General features: G+C 47.7%; 1 protein-coding gene and 57 non-coding genes across 58 annotated transcripts in view; 19 read left to right on the forward strand and 39 right to left on the reverse strand.

Moving 5' to 3' along the window:
• The window catches only part of trnai-uau (transfer RNA isoleucine (anticodon UAU)), a 95-nt gene extending 23 nt beyond the window's left edge, over positions 1-72 (reverse strand). Inside the window, exons 1-2 of the tRNA in view lie at positions 35-72; positions 1-13 (exon numbers count right to left, since the gene is read on the reverse strand). The exon at positions 1-13 is cut by the window's left edge and continues 23 nt beyond it. This is a non-coding gene — a tRNA (tRNA-Ile). The remainder of the gene's footprint in view (positions 14-34) is intronic.
• The window catches only part of LOC131707274 (uncharacterized), a 118379-nt gene that overhangs the window by 77126 nt on the left and 20038 nt on the right, over positions 1-21215 (reverse strand). The gene's annotated exons all lie outside the window — the stretch shown is intronic.
• trnat-agu (transfer RNA threonine (anticodon AGU)) lies at positions 265-338 on the forward strand. Its single transcript has one exon. It is a non-coding gene; the product is annotated as a tRNA-Thr (tRNA).
• On the reverse strand, positions 578-659 carry trnas-gcu (transfer RNA serine (anticodon GCU)). The gene has a single exon. It is a non-coding gene; the product is annotated as a tRNA-Ser (tRNA).
• Positions 1102-1197, reverse strand: trnai-uau (transfer RNA isoleucine (anticodon UAU)). The gene is made up of 2 exons: positions 1159-1197; positions 1102-1137 (listed from the first exon to the last, which is right to left on the reverse strand). It is a non-coding gene; the product is annotated as a tRNA-Ile (tRNA).
• Positions 1388-1461, forward strand: trnat-agu (transfer RNA threonine (anticodon AGU)). The gene has a single exon. It is a non-coding gene; the product is annotated as a tRNA-Thr (tRNA).
• On the reverse strand, positions 1701-1782 carry trnas-gcu (transfer RNA serine (anticodon GCU)). Its single transcript has one exon. It is a non-coding gene; the product is annotated as a tRNA-Ser (tRNA).
• Positions 2225-2320, reverse strand: trnai-uau (transfer RNA isoleucine (anticodon UAU)). Its single transcript has 2 exons — positions 2282-2320; positions 2225-2260 (listed from the first exon to the last, which is right to left on the reverse strand). It is a non-coding gene; the product is annotated as a tRNA-Ile (tRNA).
• On the forward strand, positions 2513-2586 carry trnat-agu (transfer RNA threonine (anticodon AGU)). The gene has a single exon. It is a non-coding gene; the product is annotated as a tRNA-Thr (tRNA).
• trnas-gcu (transfer RNA serine (anticodon GCU)) lies at positions 2826-2907 on the reverse strand. The gene has a single exon. It is a non-coding gene; the product is annotated as a tRNA-Ser (tRNA).
• On the reverse strand, positions 3350-3444 carry trnai-uau (transfer RNA isoleucine (anticodon UAU)). Its single transcript has 2 exons — positions 3407-3444; positions 3350-3385 (listed from the first exon to the last, which is right to left on the reverse strand). It is a non-coding gene; the product is annotated as a tRNA-Ile (tRNA).
• trnat-agu (transfer RNA threonine (anticodon AGU)) lies at positions 3635-3708 on the forward strand. Its single transcript has one exon. It is a non-coding gene; the product is annotated as a tRNA-Thr (tRNA).
• trnas-gcu (transfer RNA serine (anticodon GCU)) lies at positions 3948-4029 on the reverse strand. Its single transcript has one exon. It is a non-coding gene; the product is annotated as a tRNA-Ser (tRNA).
• trnai-uau (transfer RNA isoleucine (anticodon UAU)) lies at positions 4472-4566 on the reverse strand. The gene is made up of 2 exons: positions 4529-4566; positions 4472-4507 (listed from the first exon to the last, which is right to left on the reverse strand). It is a non-coding gene; the product is annotated as a tRNA-Ile (tRNA).
• Positions 4759-4832, forward strand: trnat-agu (transfer RNA threonine (anticodon AGU)). The gene has a single exon. It is a non-coding gene; the product is annotated as a tRNA-Thr (tRNA).
• trnas-gcu (transfer RNA serine (anticodon GCU)) lies at positions 5072-5153 on the reverse strand. The gene has a single exon. It is a non-coding gene; the product is annotated as a tRNA-Ser (tRNA).
• trnai-uau (transfer RNA isoleucine (anticodon UAU)) lies at positions 5596-5690 on the reverse strand. The gene is made up of 2 exons: positions 5653-5690; positions 5596-5631 (listed from the first exon to the last, which is right to left on the reverse strand). It is a non-coding gene; the product is annotated as a tRNA-Ile (tRNA).
• On the forward strand, positions 5883-5956 carry trnat-agu (transfer RNA threonine (anticodon AGU)). Its single transcript has one exon. It is a non-coding gene; the product is annotated as a tRNA-Thr (tRNA).
• trnas-gcu (transfer RNA serine (anticodon GCU)) lies at positions 6196-6277 on the reverse strand. The gene has a single exon. It is a non-coding gene; the product is annotated as a tRNA-Ser (tRNA).
• trnai-uau (transfer RNA isoleucine (anticodon UAU)) lies at positions 6720-6814 on the reverse strand. The gene is made up of 2 exons: positions 6777-6814; positions 6720-6755 (listed from the first exon to the last, which is right to left on the reverse strand). It is a non-coding gene; the product is annotated as a tRNA-Ile (tRNA).
• Positions 7007-7080, forward strand: trnat-agu (transfer RNA threonine (anticodon AGU)). The gene has a single exon. It is a non-coding gene; the product is annotated as a tRNA-Thr (tRNA).
• Positions 7320-7401, reverse strand: trnas-gcu (transfer RNA serine (anticodon GCU)). Its single transcript has one exon. It is a non-coding gene; the product is annotated as a tRNA-Ser (tRNA).
• On the reverse strand, positions 7844-7938 carry trnai-uau (transfer RNA isoleucine (anticodon UAU)). Its single transcript has 2 exons — positions 7901-7938; positions 7844-7879 (listed from the first exon to the last, which is right to left on the reverse strand). It is a non-coding gene; the product is annotated as a tRNA-Ile (tRNA).
• trnat-agu (transfer RNA threonine (anticodon AGU)) lies at positions 8131-8204 on the forward strand. The gene has a single exon. It is a non-coding gene; the product is annotated as a tRNA-Thr (tRNA).
• On the reverse strand, positions 8444-8525 carry trnas-gcu (transfer RNA serine (anticodon GCU)). The gene has a single exon. It is a non-coding gene; the product is annotated as a tRNA-Ser (tRNA).
• Positions 8968-9062, reverse strand: trnai-uau (transfer RNA isoleucine (anticodon UAU)). Its single transcript has 2 exons — positions 9025-9062; positions 8968-9003 (listed from the first exon to the last, which is right to left on the reverse strand). It is a non-coding gene; the product is annotated as a tRNA-Ile (tRNA).
• On the forward strand, positions 9255-9328 carry trnat-agu (transfer RNA threonine (anticodon AGU)). The gene has a single exon. It is a non-coding gene; the product is annotated as a tRNA-Thr (tRNA).
• On the reverse strand, positions 9568-9649 carry trnas-gcu (transfer RNA serine (anticodon GCU)). Its single transcript has one exon. It is a non-coding gene; the product is annotated as a tRNA-Ser (tRNA).
• Positions 10092-10186, reverse strand: trnai-uau (transfer RNA isoleucine (anticodon UAU)). The gene is made up of 2 exons: positions 10149-10186; positions 10092-10127 (listed from the first exon to the last, which is right to left on the reverse strand). It is a non-coding gene; the product is annotated as a tRNA-Ile (tRNA).
• trnat-agu (transfer RNA threonine (anticodon AGU)) lies at positions 10379-10452 on the forward strand. Its single transcript has one exon. It is a non-coding gene; the product is annotated as a tRNA-Thr (tRNA).
• trnas-gcu (transfer RNA serine (anticodon GCU)) lies at positions 10692-10773 on the reverse strand. The gene has a single exon. It is a non-coding gene; the product is annotated as a tRNA-Ser (tRNA).
• On the reverse strand, positions 11216-11310 carry trnai-uau (transfer RNA isoleucine (anticodon UAU)). The gene is made up of 2 exons: positions 11273-11310; positions 11216-11251 (listed from the first exon to the last, which is right to left on the reverse strand). It is a non-coding gene; the product is annotated as a tRNA-Ile (tRNA).
• Positions 11503-11576, forward strand: trnat-agu (transfer RNA threonine (anticodon AGU)). Its single transcript has one exon. It is a non-coding gene; the product is annotated as a tRNA-Thr (tRNA).
• On the reverse strand, positions 11816-11897 carry trnas-gcu (transfer RNA serine (anticodon GCU)). The gene has a single exon. It is a non-coding gene; the product is annotated as a tRNA-Ser (tRNA).
• Positions 12340-12434, reverse strand: trnai-uau (transfer RNA isoleucine (anticodon UAU)). Its single transcript has 2 exons — positions 12397-12434; positions 12340-12375 (listed from the first exon to the last, which is right to left on the reverse strand). It is a non-coding gene; the product is annotated as a tRNA-Ile (tRNA).
• trnat-agu (transfer RNA threonine (anticodon AGU)) lies at positions 12627-12700 on the forward strand. The gene has a single exon. It is a non-coding gene; the product is annotated as a tRNA-Thr (tRNA).
• On the reverse strand, positions 12940-13021 carry trnas-gcu (transfer RNA serine (anticodon GCU)). Its single transcript has one exon. It is a non-coding gene; the product is annotated as a tRNA-Ser (tRNA).
• On the reverse strand, positions 13464-13558 carry trnai-uau (transfer RNA isoleucine (anticodon UAU)). The gene is made up of 2 exons: positions 13521-13558; positions 13464-13499 (listed from the first exon to the last, which is right to left on the reverse strand). It is a non-coding gene; the product is annotated as a tRNA-Ile (tRNA).
• On the forward strand, positions 13751-13824 carry trnat-agu (transfer RNA threonine (anticodon AGU)). The gene has a single exon. It is a non-coding gene; the product is annotated as a tRNA-Thr (tRNA).
• trnas-gcu (transfer RNA serine (anticodon GCU)) lies at positions 14064-14145 on the reverse strand. Its single transcript has one exon. It is a non-coding gene; the product is annotated as a tRNA-Ser (tRNA).
• trnai-uau (transfer RNA isoleucine (anticodon UAU)) lies at positions 14588-14682 on the reverse strand. Its single transcript has 2 exons — positions 14645-14682; positions 14588-14623 (listed from the first exon to the last, which is right to left on the reverse strand). It is a non-coding gene; the product is annotated as a tRNA-Ile (tRNA).
• trnat-agu (transfer RNA threonine (anticodon AGU)) lies at positions 14875-14948 on the forward strand. The gene has a single exon. It is a non-coding gene; the product is annotated as a tRNA-Thr (tRNA).
• trnas-gcu (transfer RNA serine (anticodon GCU)) lies at positions 15188-15269 on the reverse strand. The gene has a single exon. It is a non-coding gene; the product is annotated as a tRNA-Ser (tRNA).
• On the reverse strand, positions 15710-15804 carry trnai-uau (transfer RNA isoleucine (anticodon UAU)). Its single transcript has 2 exons — positions 15767-15804; positions 15710-15745 (listed from the first exon to the last, which is right to left on the reverse strand). It is a non-coding gene; the product is annotated as a tRNA-Ile (tRNA).
• trnat-agu (transfer RNA threonine (anticodon AGU)) lies at positions 15997-16070 on the forward strand. The gene has a single exon. It is a non-coding gene; the product is annotated as a tRNA-Thr (tRNA).
• Positions 16310-16391, reverse strand: trnas-gcu (transfer RNA serine (anticodon GCU)). The gene has a single exon. It is a non-coding gene; the product is annotated as a tRNA-Ser (tRNA).
• Positions 16834-16928, reverse strand: trnai-uau (transfer RNA isoleucine (anticodon UAU)). Its single transcript has 2 exons — positions 16891-16928; positions 16834-16869 (listed from the first exon to the last, which is right to left on the reverse strand). It is a non-coding gene; the product is annotated as a tRNA-Ile (tRNA).
• On the forward strand, positions 17121-17194 carry trnat-agu (transfer RNA threonine (anticodon AGU)). Its single transcript has one exon. It is a non-coding gene; the product is annotated as a tRNA-Thr (tRNA).
• On the reverse strand, positions 17434-17515 carry trnas-gcu (transfer RNA serine (anticodon GCU)). Its single transcript has one exon. It is a non-coding gene; the product is annotated as a tRNA-Ser (tRNA).
• Positions 17958-18052, reverse strand: trnai-uau (transfer RNA isoleucine (anticodon UAU)). The gene is made up of 2 exons: positions 18015-18052; positions 17958-17993 (listed from the first exon to the last, which is right to left on the reverse strand). It is a non-coding gene; the product is annotated as a tRNA-Ile (tRNA).
• trnat-agu (transfer RNA threonine (anticodon AGU)) lies at positions 18245-18318 on the forward strand. Its single transcript has one exon. It is a non-coding gene; the product is annotated as a tRNA-Thr (tRNA).
• On the reverse strand, positions 18558-18639 carry trnas-gcu (transfer RNA serine (anticodon GCU)). Its single transcript has one exon. It is a non-coding gene; the product is annotated as a tRNA-Ser (tRNA).
• Positions 19082-19176, reverse strand: trnai-uau (transfer RNA isoleucine (anticodon UAU)). The gene is made up of 2 exons: positions 19139-19176; positions 19082-19117 (listed from the first exon to the last, which is right to left on the reverse strand). It is a non-coding gene; the product is annotated as a tRNA-Ile (tRNA).
• On the forward strand, positions 19369-19442 carry trnat-agu (transfer RNA threonine (anticodon AGU)). Its single transcript has one exon. It is a non-coding gene; the product is annotated as a tRNA-Thr (tRNA).
• Positions 19682-19763, reverse strand: trnas-gcu (transfer RNA serine (anticodon GCU)). Its single transcript has one exon. It is a non-coding gene; the product is annotated as a tRNA-Ser (tRNA).
• On the reverse strand, positions 20206-20300 carry trnai-uau (transfer RNA isoleucine (anticodon UAU)). Its single transcript has 2 exons — positions 20263-20300; positions 20206-20241 (listed from the first exon to the last, which is right to left on the reverse strand). It is a non-coding gene; the product is annotated as a tRNA-Ile (tRNA).
• trnat-agu (transfer RNA threonine (anticodon AGU)) lies at positions 20493-20566 on the forward strand. The gene has a single exon. It is a non-coding gene; the product is annotated as a tRNA-Thr (tRNA).
• trnas-gcu (transfer RNA serine (anticodon GCU)) lies at positions 20806-20887 on the reverse strand. Its single transcript has one exon. It is a non-coding gene; the product is annotated as a tRNA-Ser (tRNA).

Consider the following 21215-nt stretch of genomic DNA (forward strand, 5'->3'; position numbering starts at 1 on the left):
ACGACCTCGGCATTGCTCTGCAGACATACTGCTATATAAGTACCGCGCGCTAACCGATTGCGCCACTGGAGCGTCAGCAGGAGCCGGCTGACAAACTTAGGAAATCCCTCCAAATGGAAGGCAGATCTTGGGACTGCAACAAAGCCCTTCACTTCAGCAAGCCAGGAGCCGGCTGACACACTTAGGAAATCCCTCTACATGGCCGGCAGATCTTGGGACTGTGCAACAAAGCCCTTCACTTCAGCAAGCTGCAGGCAGGGCCAGGGTGCTGTGGCTTAGTTGGTTAAAGTGCCTGTCTAGTAAACAGGAGATCCTGGGTTCGAATCCCAGCAGCACCTCCATGTTCTCAATTTGTTTATTAAAAACAACCACAAAAGAAAATGATTTGAATTTTAAAGTGTAAACGAAGGAGAAAATCTTGCGAGACTGCTGGAACTCAGCCACAACCTTTTAGTCACGCCACGCAGCACAGCTCAGCACGGTCCAACGCGCTATCTGTAGTGCCACAGAGCTAAACGCAGGTCAAAGCTGCACAGGGAAGGAGAGCCGAGGCCACGGAGGAAAAAGTGCCAAAAGCCGACGAGGATGGGAATCGAACCCACGCGTGCAGAGCACAATGGATTAGCAGTCCATCGCCTTAACCACTCGGCCACCTCATCTGCCGTGCTGCGTGCTGTCAAAGAAGAGCTACATTTCAGGATGAAACCCTGGAACGTGAGCAGTTGTCTCAGAAATGAAAGGGATCAATTGCATCAAACTGGTGGGCAGCTGTCCGTGGTAGAGCTCATGCTTTGCATGTATGAGGCCCCGGGCTCAATCCCTGGCATCTCCAAGCCCTTTTTCTTCCCCCTTCACTAAAATCATATTTTGTGATCAGAAGCAAACTCTTACACCTCCTTTCAGGCTTTTTCAAATATTCATTCATTCATTCATTCATTCATTCAATCTATCTGTCTTTTGACTTGTAAATATATACATAAATATAGGTATGTCTGCGTGTGCGGATATTATTTTATTCCTATTTTCTACCAAATCTCGCACTTGATGAACATTATCGTTGAAGCAAAACCTACTGGAATAAACTGACCGAGAAAAGGGAAGTGCTCCAGGTGAGCCTCGAACTCACGACCTCGGCATTGCTCTGCAGACATACTGCTATATAAGTACCCGCGCGCTAACCGATTGCGCCACTGGAGCGTCAGCAGGAGCTGGCTGACAAACTTAGGAAACCCCTCCAAATGGAAGGCAGATCTTGGGACCAACAAAGCCCTTCACTTCAGCAAGCCAGGAGCCGGCTGACACACTTAGGAAATCCCTCTACATGGCCGGCAGATCTTGGGACTGTGCAACAAAGCCCTTCACTTCAGCAAGCTGCAGGCAGGGCCAGGGTGCTGTGGCTTAGTTGGTTAAAGTGCCTGTCTAGTAAACAGAAGATCCTGGGTTCGAATCCCAGCAGCACCTCCATGTTCTCAATTTGTTTATTAAAAACAACCACAAAAGAAAATGATTTGAATTTTAAAGTGTAAACGAAGGAGAAAATCTTGCGAGACTGCTGGAACTCAGCCACAACCTTTTAGTCACGCCACGCAGCACAGCTCAGCACGGTCCAACGCGCTATCTGTAGTGCCACAGAGCTAAACGCAGGTCAAAGCTGCACAGGGAAGGAGAGCCGAGGCCACGGAGGAAAAAGTGCCAAAAGCCGACGAGGATGGGATTCGAACCCACGCGTGCAGAGCACAATGGATTAGCAGTCCATCGCCTTAACCACTCGGCCACCTCATCTGCCGTGCTGCGTGCTGTCAAAGAAGAGCTACATTTCAGGATGAAACCCTGGAACGTGAGCAGTTGTCTCAGAAATGAAAGGGATCAATTGCATCAAACTGGTGGGCAGCTGTCCGTGGTAGAGCTCATGCTTTGCATGTATGAGGCCCCGGGCTCAATCCCTGGCATCTCCAAGCCCTTTTTCTTCCCCCTTCACTAAAATCATATTTTGTGATCAGAAGCAAACTCTTACACCTCCTTTCAGGCTTTTTCAAATATTCATTCATTCATTCATTCATTCATTCAATCTATCTGTCTTTTGACTTGTAAATATATACATAAATATAGGTATGTCTGCGTGTGCGGATATTATTTTATTCCTATTTTCTACCAAATCTCGCACTTGATGAACATTATCGTTGAAGCAAAACCTACTGGAATAAACTGACCGAGAAAAGGGAAGTGCTCCAGGTGAGCCTCGAACTCACGACCTCGGCATTGCTCTGCAGACATACTGCTATATAAGTACCCGCGCGCTAACCGATTGCGCCACTGGAGCGTCAGCAGGAGCCGGCTGACAAACTTAGGAAATCCCTCCAAATGGAAGGCAGATCTTGGGACTGCAACAAAGCCCTTCACTTCAGCAAGCCAGGAGCCGGCTGACACACTTAGGAAATCCCTCTACATGGCCGGCAGATCTTGGGACTGTGCAACAAAGCCCTTCACTTCAGCAAGCTGCAGGCAGGGCCAGGGTGCTGTGGCTTAGTTGGTTAAAGTGCCTGTCTAGTAAACAGGAGATCCTGGGTTCGAATCCCAGCAGCACCTCCATGTTCTCAATTTGTTTATTAAAAACAACCACAAAAGAAAATGATTTGAATTTTAAAGTGTAAACGAAGGAGAAAATCTTGCGAGACTGCTGGAACTCAGCCACAACCTTTTAGTCACGCCACGCAGCACAGCTCAGCACGGTCCAACGCGCTATCTGTAGTGCCACAGAGCTAAACGCAGGTCAAAGCTGCACAGGGAAGGAGAGCCGAGGCCACGGAGGAAAAAGTGCCAAAAGCCGACGAGGATGGGATTCGAACCCACGCGTGCAGAGCACAATGGATTAGCAGTCCATCGCCTTAACCACTCGGCCACCTCATCTGCCGTGCTGCGTGCTGTCAAAGAAGAGCTACATTTCAGGATGAAACCCTGGAACGTGAGCAGTTGTCTCAGAAATGAAAGGGATCAATTGCATCAAACTGGTGGGCAGCTGTCCGTGGTAGAGCTCATGCTTTGCATGTATGAGGCCCCGGGCTCAATCCCTGGCATCTCCAAGCCCTTTTTCTTCCCCCTTCACTAAAATCATATTTTGTGATCAGAAGCAAACTCTTACACCTCCTTTCAGGCTTTTTCAAATATTCATTCATTCATTCATTCATTCATTCAATCTATCTGTCTTTTGACTTGTAAATATATACATAAATATAGGTATGTCTGCGTGTGCGGATATTATTTTATTCCTATTTTCTACCAAATCTCGCACTTGATGAACATTATCGTTGAAGCAAAACCTACTGGAATAAACTGACCGAGAAAAGGGAAGTGCTCCAGGTGAGCCTCGAACTCACGACCTCGGCATTGCTCTGCAGACATACTGCTATATAAGTACCGCGCGCTAACCGATTGCGCCACTGGAGCGTCAGCAGGAGCCGGCTGACAAACTTAGGAAATCCCTCCAAATGGAAGGCAGATCTTGGGACTGCAACAAAGCTCTTCACTTCAGCAAGCCAGGAGCCGGCTGACACTTAGGAAATCCCTCTACATGGCCGGCAGATCTTGGGACTGTGCAACAAAGCCCTTCACTTCAGCAAGCTGCAGGCAGGGCCAGGGTGCTGTGGCTTAGTTGGTTAAAGTGCCTGTCTAGTAAACAGGAGATCCTGGGTTCGAATCCCAGCAGCACCTCCATGTTCTCAATTTGTTTATTAAAAACAACCACAAAAGAAAATGATTTGAATTTTAAAGTGTAAACGAAGGAGAAAATCTTGCGAGACTGCTGGAACTCAGCCACAACCTTTTAGTCACGCCACGCAGCACAGCTCAGCACGGTCCAACGCGCTATCTGTAGTGCCACAGAGCTAAACGCAGGTCAAAGCTGCACAGGGAAGGAGAGCCGAGGCCACGGAGGAAAAAGTGCCAAAAGCCGACGAGGAAGGGATTCGAACCCACGCGTGCAGAGCACAATGGATTAGCAGTCCATCGCCTTAACCACTCGGCCACCTCATCTGCCGTGCTGCGTGCTGTCAAAGAAGAGCTACATTTCAGGATGAAACCCTGGAACGTGAGCAGTTGTCTCAGAAATGAAAGGGATCAATTGCATCAAACTGGTGGGCAGCTGTCCGTGGTAGAGCTCATGCTTTGCATGTATGAGGCCCCGGGCTCAATCCCTGGCATCTCCAAGCCCTTTTTCTTCCCCCTTCACTAAAATCATATTTTGTGATCAGAAGCAAACTCTTACACCTCCTTTCAGGCTTTTTCAAATATTCATTCATTCATTCATTCATTCATTCAATCTATCTGTCTTTTGACTTGTAAATATATACATAAATATAGGTATGTCTGCGTGTGCGGATATTATTTTATTCCTATTTTCTACCAAATCTCGCACTTGATGAACATTATCGTTGAAGCAAAACCTACTGGAATAAACTGACCGAGAAAAGGGAAGTGCTGCAGGTGAGCCTCGAACTCACGACCTCGGCATTGCTCTTCAGACATACTGCTATATAAGTACCGCGCGCTAACCGATTGCGCCACTGGAGCGTCAGCAGGAGCCGGCTGACAAACTTAGGAAATCCCTCCAAATGGAAGGCAGATCTTGGGACTGCAACAAAGCCCTTCACTTCAGCAAGCCAGGAGCCGGCTGACACACTTAGGAAATCCCTCTACATGGCCGGCAGATCTTGGGACTGTGCAACAAAGCCCTTCACTTCAGCAAGCTGCAGGCAGGGCCAGGGTGCTGTGGCTTAGTTGGTTAAAGTGCCTGTCTAGTAAACAGGAGATCCTGGGTTCGAATCCCAGCAGCACCTCCATGTTCTCAATTTGTTTATTAAAAACAACCACAAAAGAAAATGATTTGAATTTTAAAGTGTAAACGAAGGAGAAAATCTTGCGAGACTGCTGGAACTCAGCCACAACCTTTTAGTCACGCCACGCAGCACAGCTCAGCACGGTCCAACGCGCTATCTGTAGTGCCACAGAGCTAAACGCAGGTCAAAGCTGCACAGGGAAGGAGAGCCGAGGCCACGGAGGAAAAAGTGCCAAAAGCCGACGAGGATGGGATTCGAACCCACGCGTGCAGAGCACAATGGATTAGCAGTCCATCGCCTTAACCACTCGGCCACCTCATCTGCCGTGCTGCGTGCTGTCAAAGAAGAGCTACATTTCAGGATGAAACCCTGGAACGTGAGCAGTTGTCTCAGAAATGAAAGGGATCAATTGCATCAAACTGGTGGGCAGCTGTCCGTGGTAGAGCTCATGCTTTGCATGTATGAGGCCCCGGGCTCAATCCCTGGCATCTCCAAGCCCTTTTTCTTCCCCCTTCACTAAAATCATATTTTGTGATCAGAAGCAAACTCTTACACCTCCTTTCAGGCTTTTTCAAATATTCATTCATTCATTCATTCATTCATTCAATCTATCTGTCTTTTGACTTGTAAATATATACATAAATATAGGTATGTCTGCGTGTGCGGATATTATTTTATTCCTATTTTCTACCAAATCTCGCACTTGATGAACATTATCGTTGAAGCAAAACCTACTGGAATAAACTGACCGAGAAAAGGGAAGTGCTCCAGGTGAGCCTCGAACTCACGACCTCGGCATTGCTCTGCAGACATACTGCTATATAAGTACCGCGCGCTAACCGATTGCGCCACTGGAGCGTCAGCAGGAGCCGGCTGACAAACTTAGGAAATCCCTCCAAATGGAAGGCAGATCTTGGGACTGCAACAAAGCCCTTCACTTCAGCAAGCCAGGAGCCGGCTGACACACTTAGGAAATCCCTCTACATGGCCGGCAGATCTTGGGACTGTGCAACAAAGCCCTTCACTTCAGCAAGCTGCAGGCAGGGCCAGGGTGCTGTGGCTTAGTTGGTTAAAGTGCCTGTCTAGTAAACTGGAGATCCTGGGTTCGAATCCCAGCAGCACCTCCATGTTCTCAATTTGTTTATTAAAAACAACCACAAAAGAAAATGATTTGAATTTTAAAGTGTAAACGAAGGAGAAAATCTTGCGAGACTGCTGGAACTCAGCCACAACCTTTTAGTCACGCCACGCAGCACAGCTCAGCACGGTCCAACGCGCTATCTGTAGTGCCACAGAGCTAAACGCAGGTCAAAGCTGCACAGGGAAGGAGAGCCGAGGCCACGGAGGAAAAAGTGCCAAAAGCCGACGAGGATGGGATTCGAACCCACGCGTGCAGAGCACAATGGATTAGCAGTCCATCGCCTTAACCACTCGGCCACCTCATCTGCCGTGCTGCGTGCTGTCAAAGAAGAGCTACATTTCAGGATGAAACCCTGGAACGTGAGCAGTTGTCTCAGAAATGAAAGGGATCAATTGCATCAAACTGGTGGGCAGCTGTCCGTGGTAGAGCTCATGCTTTGCATGTATGAGGCCCCGGGCTCAATCCCTGGCATCTCCAAGCCCTTTTTCTTCCCCCTTCACTAAAATCATATTTTGTGATCAGAAGCAAACTCTTACACCTCCTTTCAGGCTTTTTCAAATATTCATTCATTCATTCATTCATTCATTCAATCTATCTGTCTTTTGACTTGTAAATATATACATAAATATAGGTATGTCTGCGTGTGCGGATATTATTTTATTCCTATTTTCTACCAAATCTCACACTTGATGAACATTATCGTTGAAGCAAAACCTACTGGAATAAACTGACCGAGAAAAGGGAAGTGCTCCAGGTGAGCCTCGAACTCACGACTTCGGCATTGCTCTGCAGACATACTGCTATATAAGTACCGCGCGCTAACCGATTGCGCCACTGGAGCGTCAGCAGGAGCCGGCTGACAAACTTAGGAAATCCCTCCAAATGGAAGGCAGATCTTGGGACTGCAACAAAGCCCTTCACTTCAGCAAGCCAGGAGCCGGCTGACACACTTAGGAAATCCCTCTACATGGCCGGCAGATCTTGGGACTGTGCAACAAAGCCCTTCACTTCAGCAAGCTGCAGGCAGGGCCAGGGTGCTGTGGCTTAGTTGGTTAAAGTGCCTGTCTAGTAAACAGGAGATCCTGGGTTCGAATCCCAGCAGCACCTCCATGTTCTCAATTTGTTTATTAAAAACAACCACAAAAGAAAATGATTTGAATTTTAAAGTGTAAACGAAGGAGAAAATCTTGCGAGACTGCTGGAACTCAGCCACAACCTTTTAGTCACGCCACGCAGCACAGCTCAGCACGGTCCAACGCGCTATCTGTAGTGCCACAGAGCTAAACGCAGGTCAAAGCTGCACAGGGAAGGAGAGCCGAGGCCACGGAGGAAAAAGTGCCAAAAGCCGACGAGGATGGGATTCGAACCCACACGTGCAGAGCACAATGGATTAGCAGTCCATCGCCTTAACCACTCAGCCACCTCATCTGCCGTGCTGCGTGCTGTCAAAGAAGAGCTACATTTCAGGATGAAACCCTGGAACGTGAGCAGTTGTCTCAGAAATGAAAGGGATCAATTGCATCAAACTGGTGGGCAGCTGTCCGTGGTAGAGCTCATGCTTTGCATGTATGAGGCCCCGGGCTCAATCCCTGGCATCTCCAAGCCCTTTTTCTTCCCCCTTCACTAAAATCATATTTTGTGATCAGAAGCAAACTCTTACACCTCCTTTCAGGCTTTTTCAAATATTCATTCATTCATTCATTCATTCATTCAATCTATCTGTCTTTTGACTTGTAAATATATACATAAATATAGGTATGTCTGCGTGTGCGGATATTATTTTATTCCTATTTTCTACCAAATCTCACACTTGATGAACATTATCGTTGAAGCAAAACCTACTGGAATAAACTGACCGAGAAAAGGGAAGTGCTCCAGGTGAGCCTCGAACTCACGACCTCGGCATTGCTCTGCAGACATACTGCTATATAAGTACCGCGCGCTAACCGATTGCGCCACTGGAGCGTCAGCAGGAGCCGGCTGACAAACTTAGGAAATCCCTCCAAATGGAAGGCAGATCTTGGGACTGCAACAAAGCCCTTCACTTCAGCAAGCCAGGAGCCGGCTGACACACTTAGGAAATCCCTCTACATGGCCGGCAGATCTTGGGACTGTGCAACAAAGCCCTTCACTTCAGCAAGCTGCAGGCAGGGCCAGGGTGCTGTGGCTTAGTTGGTTAAAGTGCCTGTCTAGTAAACAGGAGATCCTGGGTTCGAATCCCAGCAGCACCTCCATGTTCTCAATTTGTTTATTAAAAACAACCACAAAAGAAAATGATTTGAATTTTAAAGTGTAAACGAAGGAGAAAATCTTGCGAGACTGCTGGAACTCAGCCACAACCTTTTAGTCACGCCACGCAGCACAGCTCAGCACGGTCCAACGCGCTATCTGTAGTGCCACAGAGCTAAACGCAGGTCAAAGCTGCACAGGGAAGGAGAGCCGAGGCCACGGAGGAAAAAGTGCCAAAAGCCGACGAGGATGGGATTCGAACCCACGCGTGCAGAGCACAATGGATTAGCAGTCCATCGCCTTAACCACTCGGCCACCTCATCTGCCGTGCTGCGTGCTGTCAAAGAAGAGCTACATTTCAGGATGAAACCCTGGAACGTGAGCAGTTGTCTCAGAAATGAAAGGGATCAATTGCATCAAACTGGTGGGCAGCTGTCCGTGGTAGAGCTCATGCTTTGCATGTATGAGGCCCCGGGCTCAATCCCTGGCATCTCCAAGCCCTTTTTCTTCCCCCTTCACTAAAATCATATTTTGTGATCAGAAGCAAACTCTTACACCTCCTTTCAGGCTTTTTCAAATATTCATTCATTCATTCATTCATTCATTCAATCTATCTGTCTTTTGACTTGTAAATATATACATAAATATAGGTATGTCTGCGTGTGCGGATATTATTTTATTCCTATTTTCTACCAAATCTCGCACTTGATGAACATTATCGTTGAAGCAAAACCTACTGGAATAAACTGACCGAGAAAAGGGAAGTGCTCCAGGTGAGCCTCGAACTCACGACCTCGGCATTGCTCTGCAGACATACTGTTATATAAGTACCGCGCGCTAACCGATTGCGCCACTGGAGCGTCAGCAGGAGCCGGCTGACAAACTTAGGAAATCCCTCCAAATGGAAGGCAGATCTTGGGACTGCAACAAAGCCCTTCACTTCAGCAAGCCAGGAGCCGGCTGACACACTTAGGAAATCCCTCTACATGGCCGGCAGATCTTGGGACTGTGCAACAAAGCCCTTCACTTCAGCAAGCTGCAGGCAGGGCCAGGGTGCTGTGGCTTAGTTGGTTAAAGTGCCTGTCTAGTAAACAGGAGATCCTGGGTTCGAATCCCAGCAGCACCTCCATGTTCTCAATTTGTTTATTAAAAACAACCACAAAAGAAAATGATTTGAATTTTAAAGTGTAAACGAAGGAGAAAATCTTGCGAGACTGCTGGAACTCAGCCACAACCTTTTAGTCACGCCACGCAGCACAGCTCAGCACGGTCCAACGCGCTATCTGTAGTGCCACAGAGCTAAACGCAGGTCAAAGCTGCACAGGGAAGGAGAGCCGAGGCCACGGAGGAAAAAGTGCCAAAAGCCGACGAGGATGGGATTCGAACCCACGCGTGCAGAGTACAATGGATTAGCAGTCCATCGCCTTAACCACTCGGCCACCTCATCTGCCGTGCTGCGTGCTGTCAAAGAAGAGCTACATTTCAGGATGAAACCCTGGAACGTGAGCAGTTGTCTCAGAAATGAAAGGGATCAATTGCATCAAACTGGTGGGCAGCTGTCCGTGGTAGAGCTCATGCTTTGCATGTATGAGGCCCCGGGCTCAATCCCTGGCATCTCCAAGCCCTTTTTCTTCCCCCTTCACTAAAATCATATTTTGTGATCAGAAGCAAACTCTTACACCTCCTTTCAGGCTTTTTCAAATATTCATTCATTCATTCATTCATTCATTCAATCTATCTGTCTTTTGACTTGTAAATATATACATAAATATAGGTATGTCTGCGTGTGCGGATATTATTTTATTCCTATTTTCTACCAAATCTCACACTTGATGAACATTATCGTTGAAGCAAAACCTACTGGAATAAACTGACCGAGAAAAGGGAAGTGCTCCAGGTGAGCCTCGAACTCACAACCTCGGCATTGCTCTGCAGACATACTGCTATATAAGTACCGCGCGCTAACCGATTGCGCCACTGGAGCGTCAGCAGGAGCCGGCTGACAAACTTAGGAAATCCCTCCAAATGGAAGGCAGATCTTGGGACTGCAACAAAGCCCTTCACTTCAGCAAGCCAGGAGCCGGCTGACACACTTAGGAAATCCCTCTACATGGCCGGCAGATCTTGGGACTGTGCAACAAAGCCCTTCACTTCAGCAAGCTGCAGGCAGGGCCAGGGTGCTGTGGCTTAGTTGGTTAAAGTGCCTGTCTAGTAAACAGGAGATCCTGGGTTCGAATCCCAGCAGCACCTCCATGTTCTCAATTTGTTTATTAAAAACAACCACAAAAGAAAATGATTTGAATTTTAAAGTGTAAACGAAGGAGAAAATCTTGCGAGACTGCTGGAACTCAGCCACAACCTTTTAGTCACGCCACGCAGCACAGCTCAGCACGGTCCAACGCGCTATCTGTAGTGCCACAGAGCTAAACGCAGGTCAAAGCTGCACAGGGAAGGAGAGCCGAGGCCACGGAGGAAAAAGTGCCAAAAGCCGACGAGGATGGGATTCGAACCCACGCGTGCAGAGCACAATGGATTAGCAGTCCATCGCCTTAACCACTCGGCCACCTCATCTGCCGTGCTGCGTGCTGTCAAAGAAGAGCTACATTTCAGGATGAAACCCTGGAACGTGAGCAGTTGTCTCAGAAATGAAAGGGATCAATTGCATCAAACTGGTGGGCAGCTGTCCGTGGTAGAGCTCATGCTTTGCATGTATGAGGCCCCGGGCTCAATCCCTGGCATCTCCAAGCCCTTTTTCTTCCCCCTTCACTAAAATCATATTTTGTGATCAGAAGCAAACTCTTACACCTCCTTTCAGGCTTTTTCAAATATTCATTCATTCATTCATTCATTCATTCAATCTATCTGTCTTTTGACTTGTAAATATATACATAAATATAGGTATGTCTGCGTGTGCGGATATTATTTTATTCCTATTTTCTACCAAATCTCACACTTGATGAACATTATCGTTGAAGCAAAACCTACTGGAATAAACTGACCGAGAAAAGGGAAGTGCTCCAGGTGAGCCTCGAACTCACAACCTCGGCATTGCTCTGCAGACATACTGCTATATAAGTACCGCGCGCTAACCGATTGCGCCACTGGAGCATCAGCAGGAGCCGGCTGACAAACTTAGGAAATCCCTCCAAATGGAAGGCAGATCTTGGGACTGCAACAAAGCCCTTCACTTCAGCAAGCCAGGAGCCGGCTGACACACTTAGGAAATCCCTCTACATGGCCGGCAGATCTTGGGACTGTGCAACAAAGCCCTTCACTTCAGCAAGCTGCAGGCAGGGCCAGGGTGCTGTGGCTTAGTTGGTTAAAGTGCCTGTCTAGTAAACAGGAGATCCTGGGTTCGAATCCCAGCAGCACCTCCATGTTCTCAATTTGTTTATTAAAAACAACCACAAAAGAAAATGATTTGAATTTTAAAGTGTAAACGAAGGAGAAAATCTTGCGAGACTGCTGGAACTCAGCCACAACCTTTTAGTCACGCCACGCAGCACAGCTCAGCACGGTCCAACGCGCTATCTGTAGTGCCACAGAGCTAAACGCAGGTCAAAGCTGCACAGGGAAGGAGAGCCGAGGCCACGGAGGAAAAAGTGCCAAAAGCCGACGAGGATGGGATTCGAACCCACGCGTGCAGAGCACAATGGATTAGCAGTCCATCGCCTTAACCACTCGGCCACCTCATCTGCCGTGCTGCGTGCTGTCAAAGAAGAGCTACATTTCAGGATGAAACCCTGGAACGTGAGCAGTTGTCTCAGAAATGAAAGGGATCAATTGCATCAAACTGGTGGGCAGCTGTCCGTGGTAGAGCTCATGCTTTGCATGTATGAGGCCCCGGGCTCAATCCCTGGCATCTCCAAGCCCTTTTTCTTCCCCCTTCACTAAAATCATATTTTGTGATCAGAAGCAAACTCTTACACCTCCTTTCAGGCTTTTTCAAATATTCATTCATTCATTCATTCATTCATTCAATCTATCTGTCTTTTGACTTGTAAATATATACATAAATATAGGTATGTCTGCGTGTGCGGATATTATTTTATTCCTATTTTCTACCAAATCTCACACTTGATGAACATTATCGTTGAAGCAAAACCTACTGGAATAAACTGACCGAGAAAAGGGAAGTGCTCCAGGTGAGCCTCGAACTCACAACCTCGGCATTGCTCTGCAGACATACTGCTATATAAGTACCGCGCGCTAACCGATTGCGCCACTGGAGCGTCAGCAGGAGCCGGCTGACAAACTTAGGAAATCCCTCCAAATGGAAGGCAGATCTTGGGACTGCAACAAAGCCCTTCACTTCAGCAAGCCAGGAGCCGGCTGACACACTTAGGAAATCCCTCTACATGGCCGGCAGATCTTGGGACTGTGCAACAAAGCCCTTCACTTCAGCAAGCTGCAGGCAGGGCCAGGGTGCTGTGGCTTAGTTGGTTAAAGTGCCTGTCTAGTAAACAGGAGATCCTGGGTTCGAATCCCAGCAGCACCTCCATGTTCTCAATTTGTTTATTAAAAACAACCACAAAAGAAAATGATTTGAATTTTAAAGTGTAAACGAAGGAGAAAATCTTGCGAGACTGCTGGAACTCAGCCACAACCTTTTAGTCACGCCACGCAGCACAGCTCAGCACGGTCCAACGCGCTATCTGTAGTGCCACAGAGCTAAACGCAGGTCAAAGCTGCACAGGGAAGGAGAGCCGAGGCCACGGAGGAAAAAGTGCCAAAAGCCGACGAGGATGGGATTCGAACCCACGCGTGCAGAGCACAATGGATTAGCAGTCCATCGCCTTAACCACTCGGCCACCTCATCTGCCGTGCTGCGTGCTGTCAAAGAAGAGCTACATTTCAGGATGAAACCCTGGAACGTGAGCAGTTGTCTCAGAAATGAAAGGGATCAATTGCATCAAACTGGTGGGCAGCTGTCCGTGGTAGAGCTCATGCTTTGCATGTATGAGGCCCCGGGCTCAATCCCTGGCATCTCCAAGCCCTTTTTCTTCCCCCTTCACTAAAATCATATTTTGTGATCAGAAGCAAACTCTTACACCTCCTTTCAGGCTTTTTCAAATATTCATTCATTCATTCATTCATTCATTCAATCTATCTGTCTTTTGACTTGTAAATATATACATAAATATAGGTATGTCTGCGTGTGCGGATATTATTTTATTCCTATTTTCTACCAAATCTCACACTTGATGAACATTATCGTTGAAGCAAAACCTACTGGAATAAACTGACCGAGAAAAGGGAAGTGCTCCAGGTGAGCCTCGAACTCACAACCTCGGCATTGCTCTGCAGACATACTGCTATATAAGTACCGCGCGCTAACCGATTGCGCCACTGGAGCGTCAGCAGGAGCCGGCTGACAAACTTAGGAAATCCCTCCAAATGGAAGGCAGATCTTGGGACTGCAACAAAGCCCTTCACTTCAGCAAGCCAGGAGCCGGCTGACACACTTAGGAAATCCCTCTACATGGCCGGCAGATCTTGGGACTGTGCAACAAAGCCCTTCACTTCAGCAAGCTGCAGGCAGGGCCAGGGTGCTGTGGCTTAGTTGGTTAAAGTGCCTGTCTAGTAAACAGGAGATCCTGGGTTCGAATCCCAGCAGCACCTCCATGTTCTCAATTTGTTTATTAAAAACAACCACAAAAGAAAATGATTTGAATTTTAAAGTGTAAACGAAGGAGAAAATCTTGCGAGACTGCTGGAACTCAGCCACAACCTTTTAGTCACGCCACGCAGCACAGCTCAGCACGGTCCAACGCGCTATCTGTAGTGCCACAGAGCTAAACGCAGGTCAAAGCTGCACAGGGAAGGAGAGCCGAGGCCACGGAGGAAAAAGTGCCAAAAGCCGACGAGGATGGGATTCGAACCCACGCGTGCAGAGCACAATGGATTAGCAGTCCATCGCCTTAACCACTCGGCCACCTCATCTGCCGTGCTGCGTGCTGTCAAAGAAGAGCTACATTTCAGGATGAAACCCTGGAACGTGAGCAGTTGTCTCAGAAATGAAAGGGATCAATTGCATCAAACTGGTGGGCAGCTGTCCGTGGTAGAGCTCATGCTTTGCATGTATGAGGCCCCGGGCTCAATCCCTGGCATCTCCAAGCCCTTTTTCTTCCCCCTTCACTAAAATCATATTTTGTGATCAGAAGCAAACTCTTACACCTCCTTTCAGGCTTTTTCAAATATTCATTCATTCATTCATTCATTCATTCAATCTATCTGTCTTTTGACTTGTAAATATATACATAAATATAGGTATGTCTGCGTGTGCGGATATTATTTTATTCCTATTTTCTACCAAATCTCACACTTGATGAACATTATCGTTGAAGCAAAACCTACTGGAATAAACTGACCGAGAAAAGGGAAGTGCTCCAGGTGAGCCTCGAACTCACAACCTCGGCATTGCTCTGCAGACATACTGCTATATAAGTACCGCGCGCTAACCGATTGCGCCACTGGAGCGTCAGCAGGAGCCGGCTGACAAACTTAGGAAATCCCTCCAAATGGAAGGCAGATCTTGGGACTGCAACAAAGCCCTTCACTTCAGCAAGCCAGGAGCCGGCTGACACACTTAGGAAATCCCTCTACATGGCCGGCAGATCTTGGGACTGTGCAACAAAGCCCTTCACTTCAGCAAGCTGCAGGCAGGGCCAGGGTGCTGTGGCTTAGTTGGTTAAAGTGCCTGTCTAGTAAACAGGAGATCCTGGGTTCGAATCCCAGCAGCACCTCCATGTTCTCAATTTGTTTATTAAAAACAACCACAAAAGAAAATGATTTGAATTTTAAAGTGTAAACGAAGGAGAAAATCTTGCGAGACTGCTGGAACTCAGCCACAACCTTTTAGTCACGCCACGCAGCACAGCTCAGCACGGTCCAACGCGCTATCTGTAGTGCCACAGAGCTAAACGCAGGTCAAAGCTGCACAGGGAAGGAGAGCCGAGGCCACGGAGGAAAAAGTGCCAAAAGCCGACGAGGATGGGATTCGAACCCACGCGTGCAGAGCACAATGGATTAGCAGTCCATCGCCTTAACCACTCGGCCACCTCATCTGCCGTGCTGCGTGCTGTCAAAGAAGAGCTACATTTCAGGATGAAACCCTGGAACGTGAGCAGTTGTCTCAGAAATGAAGGATCAATTGCATCAAACTGGTGGGCAGCTGTCCGTGGTAGAGCTCATGCTTTGCATGTATGAGGCCCCGGGCTCAATCCCTGGCATCTCCAAGCCCTTTTTCTTCCCCCTTCACTAAAATCATATTTTGTGATCAGAAGCAAACTCTTACACCTCCTTTCAGGCTTTTTCAAATATTCATTCATTCATTCATTCATTCATTCAATCTATCTGTCTTTTGACTTGTAAATATATACATAAATATAGGTATGTCTGCGTGTGCGGATATTATTTTATTCCTATTTTCTACCAAATCTCACACTTGATGAACATTATCGTTGAAGCAAAACCTACTGGAATAAACTGACCGAGAAAAGGGAAGTGCTCCAGGTGAGCCTCGAACTCACAACCTCGGCATTGCTCTGCAGACATACTGCTATATAAGTACCGCGCGCTAACCGATTGCGCCACTGGAGCGTCAGCAGGAGCCGGCTGACAAACTTAGGAAATCCCTCCAAATGGAAGGCAGATCTTGGGACTGCAACAAAGCCCTTCACTTCAGCAAGCCAGGAGCCGGCTGACACACTTAGGAAATCCCTCTACATGGCCGGCAGATCTTGGGACTGTGCAACAAAGCCCTTCACTTCAGCAAGCTGCAGGCAGGGCCAGGGTGCTGTGGCTTAGTTGGTTAAAGTGCCTGTCTAGTAAACAGGAGATCCTGGGTTCGAATCCCAGCAGCACCTCCATGTTCTCAATTTGTTTATTAAAAACAACCACAAAAGAAAATGATTTGAATTTTAAAGTGTAAACGAAGGAGAAAATCTTGCGAGACTGCTGGAACTCAGCCACAACCTTTTAGTCACGCCACGCAGCACAGCTCAGCACGGTCCAACGCGCTATCTGTAGTGCCACAGAGCTAAACGCAGGTCAAAGCTGCACAGGGAAGGAGAGCCGAGGCCACGGAGGAAAAAGTGCCAAAAGCCGACGAGGATGGGATTCGAACCCACGCGTGCAGAGCACAATGGATTAGCAGTCCATCGCCTTAACCACTCGGCCACCTCATCTGCCGTGCTGCGTGCTGTCAAAGAAGAGCTACATTTCAGGATGAAACCCTGGAACGTGAGCAGTTGTCTCAGAAATAAAAGGGATCAATTGCATCAAACTGGTGGGCAGCTGTCCGTGGTAGAGCTCATGCTTTGCATGTATGAGGCCCCGGGCTCAATCCCTGGCATCTCCAAGCCCTTTTTCTTCCCCCTTCACTAAAATCATATTTTGTGATCAGAAGCAAACTCTTACACCTCCTTTCAGGCTTTTTCAAATATTCATTCATTCATTCATTCATTCATTCAATCTATCTGTCTTTTGACTTGTAAATATATACATAAATATAGGTATGTCTGCGTGTGCGGATATTATTTTATTCCTATTTTCTACCAAAGCTCACACTTGATGAACATTATCGTTGAAGCAAAACCTACTGGAATAAACTGACCGAGAAAAGGGAAGTGCTCCAGGTGAGCCTCGAACTCACAACCTCGGCATTGCTCTGCAGACATACTGCTATATAAGTACCGCGCGCTAACCGATTGCGCCACTGGAGCGTCAGCAGGAGCCGGCTGACAAACTTAGGAAATCCCTCCAAATGGAAGGCAGATCTTGGGACTGCAACAAAGCCCTTCACTTCAGCAAGCCAGGAGCCGGCTGACACACTTAGGAAATCCCTCTACATGGCCGGCAGATCTTGGGACTGTGCAACAAAGCCCTTCACTTCAGCAAGCTGCAGGCAGGGCCAGGGTGCTGTGGCTTAGTTGGTTAAAGTGCCTGTCTAGTAAACAGGAGATCCTGGGTTCGAATCCCAGCAGCACCTCCATGTTCTCAATTTGTTTATTAAAAACAACCACAAAAGAAAATGATTTGAATTTTAAAGTGTAAACGAAGGAGAAAATCTTGCGAGACTGCTGGAACTCAGCCACAACCTTTTAGTCACGCCACGCAGCACAGCTCAGCACGGTCCAACGCGCTATCTGTAGTGCCACAGAGCTAAACGCAGGTCAAAGCTGCACAGGGAAGGAGAGCCGAGGCCACGGAGGAAAAAGTGCCAAAAGCCGACGAGGATGGGATTCGAACCCACGCGTGCAGAGCACAATGGATTAGCAGTCCATCGCCTTAACCACTCGGCCACCTCATCTGCCGTGCTGCGTGCTGTCAAAGAAGAGCTACATTTCAGGATGAAACCCTGGAACGTGAGCAGTTGTCTCAGAAATAAAAGGGATCAATTGCATCAAACTGGTGGGCAGCTGTCCGTGGTAGAGCTCATGCTTTGCATGTATGAGGCCCCGGGCTCAATCCCTGGCATCTCCAAGCCCTTTTTCTTCCCCCTTCACTAAAATCATATTTTGTGATCAGAAGCAAACTCTTACACCTCCTTTCAGGCTTTTTCAAATATTCATTCATTCATTCATTCATTCATTCAATCTATCTGTCTTTTGACTTGTAAATATATACATAAATATAGGTATGTCTGCGTGTGCGGATATTATTTTATTCCTATTTTCTACCAAATCTCACACTTGATGAACATTATCGTTGAAGCAAAACCTACTGGAATAAACTGACCGAGAAAAGGGAAGTGCTCCAGGTGAGCCTCGAACTCACAACCTCGGCATTGCTCTGCAGACATACTGCTATATAAGTACCGCGCGCTAACCGATTGCGCCACTGGAGCGTCAGCAGGAGCCGGCTGACAAACTTAGGAAATCCCTCCAAATGGAAGGCAGATCTTGGGACTGCAACAAAGCCCTTCACTTCAGCAAGCCAGGAGCCGGCTGACACACTTAGGAAATCCCTCTACATGGCCGGCAGATCTTGGGACTGTGCAACAAAGCCCTTCACTTCAGCAAGCTGCAGGCAGGGCCAGGGTGCTGTGGCTTAGTTGGTTAAAGTGCCTGTCTAGTAAACAGGAGATCCTGGGTTCGAATCCCAGCAGCACCTCCATGTTCTCAATTTGTTTATTAAAAACAACCACAAAAGAAAATGATTTGAATTTTAAAGTGTAAACGAAGGAGAAAATCTTGCGAGACTGCTGGAACTCAGCCACAACCTTTTAGTCACGCCACGCAGCACAGCTCAGCACGGTCCAACGCGCTATCTGTAGTGCCACAGAGCTAAACGCAGGTCAAAGCTGCACAGGGAAGGAGAGCCGAGGCCACGGAGGAAAAAGTGCCAAAAGCCGACGAGGATGGGATTCGAACCCACGCGTGCAGAGCACAATGGATTAGCAGTCCATCGCCTTAACCACTCGGCCACCTCATCTGCCGTGCTGCGTGCTGTCAAAGAAGAGCTACATTTCAGGATGAAACCCTGGAACGTGAGCAGTTGTCTCAGAAATAAAAGGGATCAATTGCATCAAACTGGTGGGCAGCTGTCCGTGGTAGAGCTCATGCTTTGCATGTATGAGGCCCCGGGCTCAATCCCTGGCATCTCCAAGCCCTTTTTCTTCCCCCTTCACTAAAATCATATTTTGTGATCAGAAGCAAACTCTTACACCTCCTTTCAGGCTTTTTCAAATATTCATTCATTCATTCATTCATTCATTCAATCTATCTGTCTTTTGACTTGTAAATATATACATAAATATAGGTATGTCTGCGTGTGCGGATATTATTTTATTCCTATTTTCTACCAAATCTCACACTTGATGAACATTATCGTTGAAGCAAAACCTACTGGAATAAACTGACCGAGAAAAGGGAAGTGCTCCAGGTGAGCCTCGAACTCACAACCTCGGCATTGCTCTGCAGACATACTGCTATATAAGTACCGCGCGCTAACCGATTGCGCCACTGGAGCGTCAGCAGGAGCCGGCTGACAAACTTAGGAAATCCCTCCAAATGGAAGGCAGATCTTGGGACTGCAACAAAGCCCTTCACTTCAGCAAGCCAGGAGCCGGCTGACACACTTAGGAAATCCCTCTACATGGCCGGCAGATCTTGGGACTGTGCAACAAAGCCCTTCACTTCAGCAAGCTGCAGGCAGGGCCAGGGTGCTGTGGCTTAGTTGGTTAAAGTGCCTGTCTAGTAAACAGGAGATCCTGGGTTCGAATCCCAGCAGCACCTCCATGTTCTCAATTTGTTTATTAAAAACAACCACAAAAGAAAATGATTTGAATTTTAAAGTGTAAACGAAGGAGAAAATCTTGCGAGACTGCTGGAACTCAGCCACAACCTTTTAGTCACGCCACGCAGCACAGCTCAGCACGGTCCAACGCGCTATCTGTAGTGCCACAGAGCTAAACGCAGGTCAAAGCTGCACAGGGAAGGAGAGCCGAGGCCACGGAGGAAAAAGTGCCAAAAGCCGACGAGGATGGGATTCGAACCCACGCGTGCAGAGCACAATGGATTAGCAGTCCATCGCCTTAACCACTCGGCCACCTCATCTGCCGTGCTGCGTGCTGTCAAAGAAGAGCTACATTTCAGGATGAAACCCTGGAACGTGAGCAGTTGTCTCAGAAATAAAAGGGATCAATTGCATCAAACTGGTGGGCAGCTGTCCGTGGTAGAGCTCATGCTTTGCATGTATGAGGCCCCGGGCTCAATCCCTGGCATCTCCAAGCCCTTTTTCTTCCCCCTTCACTAAAATCATATTTTGTGATCAGAAGCAAACTCTTACACCTCCTTTCAGGCTTTTTCAAATATTCATTCATTCATTCATTCATTCATTCAATCTATCTGTCTTTTGACTTGTAAATATATACATAAATATAGGTATGTCTGCGTGTGCGGATATTATTTTATTCCTATTTTCTACCAAATCTCACACTTGATGAACATTATCGTTGAAGCAAAACCTACTGGAATAAACTGACCGAGAAAAGGGAAGTGCTCCAGGTGAGCCTCGAACTCACAACCTCGGCATTGCTCTGCAGACATACTGCTATATAAGTACCGCGCGCTAACCGATTGCGCCACTGGAGCGTCAGCAGGAGCCGGCTGACAAACTTAGGAAATCCCTCCAAATGGAAGGCAGATCTTGGGACTGCAACAAAGCCCTTCACTTCAGCAAGCCAGGAGCCGGCTGACACACTTAGGAAATCCCTCTACATGGCCGGCAGATCTTGGGACTGTGCAACAAAGCCCTTCACTTCAGCAAGCTGCAGGCAGGGCCAGGGTGCTGTGGCTTAGTTGGTTAAAGTGCCTGTCTAGTAAACAGGAGATCCTGGGTTCGAATCCCAGCAGCACCTCCATGTTCTCAATTTGTTTATTAAAAACAACCACAAAAGAAAATGATTTGAATTTTAAAGTGTAAACGAAGGAGAAAATCTTGCGAGACTGCTGGAACTCAGCCACAACCTTTTAGTCACGCCACGCAGCACAGCTCAGCACGGTCCAACGCGCTATCTGTAGTGCCACAGAGCTAAACGCAGGTCAAAGCTGCACAGGGAAGGAGAGCCGAGGCCACGGAGGAAAAAGTGCCAAAAGCCGACGAGGATGGGATTCGAACCCACGCGTGCAGAGCACAATGGATTAGCAGTCCATCGCCTTAACCACTCGGCCACCTCATCTGCCGTGCTGCGTGCTGTCAAAGAAGAGCTACATTTCAGGATGAAACCCTGGAACGTGAGCAGTTGTCTCAGAAATAAAAGGGATCAATTGCATCAAACTGGTGGGCAGCTGTCCGTGGTAGAGCTCATGCTTTGCATGTATGAGGCCCCGGGCTCAATCCCTGGCATCTCCAAGCCCTTTTTCTTCCCCCTTCACTAAAATCATATTTTGTGATCAGAAGCAAACTCTTACACCTCCTTTCAGGCTTTTTCAAATATTCATTCATTCATTCATTCATTCATTCAATCTATCTGTCTTTTGACTTGTAAATATATACATAAATATAGG

The sequence above is a fragment of the Acipenser ruthenus genome, chromosome 39 (genome assembly GCF_902713425.1).
Source record: "Acipenser ruthenus chromosome 39, fAciRut3.2 maternal haplotype, whole genome shotgun sequence".
Lineage (NCBI taxonomy): Eukaryota > Metazoa > Chordata > Actinopteri > Acipenseriformes > Acipenseridae > Acipenser > Acipenser ruthenus.